General features: G+C 28.6%; 1 pseudogene; it reads left to right on the top strand.

The window, feature by feature from the left end:
- The first annotated feature begins 3,945 nt into the window (after window positions 1-3,945).
- Window positions 3,946-4,825, top strand: LOC113560127 (annotated as a pseudogene).
- Window positions 4,826-5,243: the final 418 nt, after the last annotated feature.

Raw genomic sequence — 5,243 nt, 5'->3', positions numbered from 1 at the left:
TAAGTTTCATAAACATTTTTATGCAATTTAGTTTATTGAATCTTTAAAGTAGCTTTTATTTTAACCGTGTCGTGTATTTTAAGACGGTGTATTATTAGTTATTACGTATTCATTACATATATATATATATCGCGCTCTCTCCCAAGGCTCATGTGATTGTCATTGTTAGAAATCGAATTTGATATACTGACACGTCGTCACATGCTAACATGCTAGCAGTAAAACCATCTCGATTACGTTCGAGAACGCTAAATCGTCACGAATACTGAAGACAACCAAAAATACAAAAGAAAAAAAATTACGTACAGTAGTCAATACTGAATTTACTCATTGCCACAGTAATTATAGGGGTTTCTTTCCGGTATTTAGCACTGCTGAACGGATATAATTTAAAGCATAAAGGAAATATTATTTAAAGTTATAAGCAACAATAAATTGAAACATGAATAACTAAATACTAAAAACGATTACAAATTAGATTACAAAAGTTAAATTTAGAAGTGTGGGCGTAGTCTCTCATAGATACTTTATGTTTTACATTAGTTTTTTTTATTTTTTTTTATGACTACATAAACGTTTTAATTTCTTATTCTTACAAAATAGAATATTTTTTGCAACTTTCAGGATGTGTAATTTATGATGAGTTGAATATGTATAACTAGTATATTAACTACTCATCTGAAAGTTAGGTAAAATACATTGAAATACCTAATAAAAATTATACTTTACTTCGGATTTTGAAATTAAAAATGCATTATCATTCAAAAATAAGAAACTTAAAATATGATGACCATAATGAATAACAAAAAATATTTTCAAAAAAATTAATCGTTTTTGAAATAAAAAGTATTATACATACAATTAATTTAACGTTTATTGATGTCCGTGTATTGCTGAACAATCAACAAATTTCTAAATTATTATTAAAGTTCTTATTATCTATAGATATTTACGTCGAAACTGCTATGAAGGAATAAATACATAATTGTTTTGTCATACAATTTTTATTCAAAATTGTCTTATTCTCGTGTAATAAAAAACAGAATTTTTTTTTTTTTTATCTTACTAGTGTTTTTTTAAATAAAATAAAAGTTGTTAGTTAGGGATTTTACAAATTACTTCAACAATCGTTATAAATACTAATATATTTTCATTGATTAAAAAAACACAACACTTACTTACTAGAAAATTTGTCGTTTCTAAGTAGGTAATTTAAAAGTCTCATAATTCAAATACATTTTTTAACATTAACACTTATTTTCATTAATTGGTTTTTATATTTTAGAACGAACCCATTTATGTAAATAGCCGATAGGTATATAATGTATTTGTTATTCATTATTTAACGTTGAATTATGCTTGCATATTTTAAGTGTGTAATGGTAAACTGAAGAAAAAACATTTTTATTTTACTTATAACCATTAACCGAACCGAATCATGTTTATCACAGTATAAAAGCTCATATTATATAAATATTTCTAAGGATCAAATTGCTTATATTGCTATAATATGATTGATTACAATATATAGTTGCCAACAATATAAAATGTTTTAAGGTGTTCCGTTTCCAACCTTAAGTCTGCAATAAATGGTACCAATGATATGATGAGTGTTATAAAACGATATTTATACTACCTATTATATATGCTATACATAAATAATGAAATGTCATCATTGTGAAATGAATACATTACTCACTTCACTCAGAATCTAAAATGTGGTTTACATTTAAAAATTAAAAAAAATAGTTGTTTGGACTAGTGGGAACGTTATAAAAAAATGAAATTTACATAATATATTAGGTCGTTCAAAATAATATGAAATACCTACGTGTTTTCCATTTGATCGAAATTCGAATTTTCGTTCCGCTACAATTATACTGACAACAACATCACCTGGTAGTCATATAAAGCCAAAACTCGTTAAATTTTACTCAATTTTCAAATTGTATTCACTTGATGACTGAAGTCGTTATACATGTACAATATACATAACTACGCAGTTACCATACTCTTTTAAACTTATATATAATTATTAGTAAGTTATACAACATTAAAACAAGAACCCACACGTCACGCAAACATACGAATAGTATTAAACACTATGATTTGTTAATATAGCATATTTTAAAAGACTCTTTATCTTCCGTAAAAAAAATATTCGTCCTTATAGAATCTACACAGCGAACAAAGACGGCCCGAAAACGAAGAGTCCTGGAATTAATTATTGCAATCATGCTACTCGTAATATATGTACTATATAAAAAATAGGTACAATTTTAATTCTTTCGTTGTTTACGCCGTTTTCGGAGGATTTTTCAAGAGTATCGTAAAATCCGTAGTGCCATAGTTCATTTATTTTTCGTGCTATAATAAGTCCCGGATATCTGCCTAACTGGTTATTATCCAATATCGTTTAAGTAATGATACGTATAGGTCACCTATACAATACCATCTGGTATCACGTCAATTGTTCGACGAAAATAGTTCGCGCGACAGTTGCTCGCGTGACAATTATTCGCAGGAAAATTATTCGAATAAGACAATTGTTCGCGCATAAATTGTTCGTAAAAAAAATAATAACAAGACTTGATTATCATGTAATATATTTTGTAATCTATACGGCAGTTAATAAATAGCATACTATTTGATGTAGTGTGAAATGTGTGAAGTTTTAAAATCATATCGATAACGTATCTCGTTATCGAACATTATAATATAATGGGCACAAAAATCCCAATGTGTGCTGGAATTGTAGGTAACGATAACAATACTAATACTAACACGTACCTGTCACAAAAATCATACAACAGTTCAACCAGCAATTTTGACCATCCAATTTTATTTTACCGCAATAAGTATTTAATTACTATGGTTTTAAAATACGTAAAAAGTGATCGCGGTACAGATATACTCGTACATAAAGTTACATGTTCTACCGCGAAAAACAAACGGAAACAAAAACTTATTGGCAATTACGTTCAGTGTATAAAAAATATAAGTGTAGTGGTCGTGTTCATGTGGAAAATGACGAAGTTGTCAAAAGTTATGAACATAATCATGTACCAGATAATGCTCAAGTGGATACAAAGGAATTAATCTATAACATGAAACACGATACACGAACCTCCGCTGCTACAAGTCATGGAGTCATAGGAAATTTAGCAAGTCAGGTAAATTGAATTATCTAAATATTTTGAATCTTAAATTAAAATTATGAAAAAGTGCTCGAAACTTTCGTTAAGAACTTAAATTTTAGACTGAATGTTCATAGGAATAATATACATGTCATATTAAAACTATTTCAAAGAAAGTTAAATTTTTTGCATTTTTTTTGGTTTTGTATTTTGTTTATGATTTGTTTTTTAAAACCTTGTACGTCATACCGCATGTGTTGTCTCCGTCTTACACAAGTACGTCATAAACAAAACGCGTTTACGCAGACTGAGTAGAACTCGCTTAATTTTGTTTCTAGAATAAATATTTTTCAAAATTTCACTAGTTATTTAGATTGGCATTTTCTTTATACATAATATAATTTTCAAAATATTTCGCTTATTTTAATGCTATTTATAGCCATTTGAAATATTTGTTTTTGTTTTTTAAATATTTATAAAAATGAAAAATTAATACAAGATTTTCCATAAGTTTGGATTACAATAAAAACTTATCATTTATTTGAAATATAAAGCAATACGTTAACGTGTATATTTTTCTTAGGTTCCCTTATCGGTTGCGGGTCAATTACCCAGCGTAGCTAGTTTGAAAAGAACAATACAACGTACTCGTCGAACTAAACTAAATGCTCCTGTAAACCCTATAAACTTTAGTATTGATATTCCTGAAGAATTTACAAAATACAAATGGCGACGATTTTCTTCTTTTTGATAACAAATCGTATACAAAAAGAATATTATTGTTTTCAACAAAAAATAGTTTGGAGTAATGAATAATTGCCTTAATTGGTTTTGCGATGGCACTTTTAATTGTTCACCTATTCCGTTTAAACAGTTATATACCATTCACGCTGTACATTATTCAAATGTTATTCCTTCTGCTTACGCTCTCCTACCCGACAAAAAAGAAGATACATATATACAAAAGTTCAAGGCTCTTAAATCATTAAACCAAAATTTAAATCCCGAGTCTATTATGATGGATTTTGAAAAAGCAGCGATGAATGCTGTTAAATCTGAATTTCCAAATACCTCAGTAAATGGATGTTTTTTCACCTATCACAATGTATTTGGCGCCACTTACAAGAAGCAGGGTTAAAAAAAAAATTACATACAAGATTCTGAATTTTCCTTACATATTCGTATGTTACCTGCTCTTACTTATATGCCACAAAACAAAGTTATAAAAGACTATGAAAAACTATTAGATTCTGAATACTTTTCTGAAAATGAAGAACTTTTAATGTCAATTATAGACTACTTTGAGGGCACCTGAATTGGCCGTTTGCATCGTAGAGGCCAAAGAAGAGATCCGATCATCCCCCCATTAGTGTATGGAATTGCTATGATTTAGTAGCGGCAGACCTTCCACGACTAATAATTCAGTTGAAGGATGGCACAATTGTTTTTCGTCTACACTTAATTCATCCAAACATCAATCGATTTGGAGATTTATACATGCACTCCAAAAAGTAGAAAGTATTAATACTTTAAAAATTCAGCAGTATGTCGCGGGTCAAGAACCACCATCAAAAAAAATGTATAAAAATAAAAATGAAAATTTTAAAAAAATATGTCCAGATCATAATAACCGTACAACAGTTGATTATCTTCGTGATGTTGCATACAATTTTCAATTGCAAATATAAAAACTATGTATCTTCATATTATTGACATCCACAAACGTGGAAAAATAATTAACATTGTATTTTATTTTATATGTATTATTATTAATTAGTAAATTATTATTGTTATTATTTATTTATTTTTATTTATACGAACAATTTTCGTATTTGAACAATTTTCAGGCGAACATTAGACGTGCGAGCAACTGTCGCGCAACCGTTTTCGGTGAACAATTGACGCATATCCATACCATCTATATTCTATAGTATTCGACGCGAACAATAATCTCCACGAACCACGATGTGTCGATGTCTGAAATGAACATTTTTACCCGACCGCATAAAGTATTTTTTAAATGCTCCACGGAGGGTATTCATGTCAACAAGACATTTTTAAAAAACCACATACAAAAATCAAAGCCCAACAAATGTCAATACCAAT

Source organism: Rhopalosiphum maidis, chromosome 3 (assembly GCF_003676215.2).
Source record: "Rhopalosiphum maidis isolate BTI-1 chromosome 3, ASM367621v3, whole genome shotgun sequence".
In the NCBI taxonomy this organism is placed as follows: Eukaryota; Metazoa; Arthropoda; class Insecta; order Hemiptera; family Aphididae; genus Rhopalosiphum; species Rhopalosiphum maidis.
The sequence above is the reverse complement of the archived record's forward strand: the minus strand, read 5'-3'. Positions and strand labels throughout refer to the sequence as shown.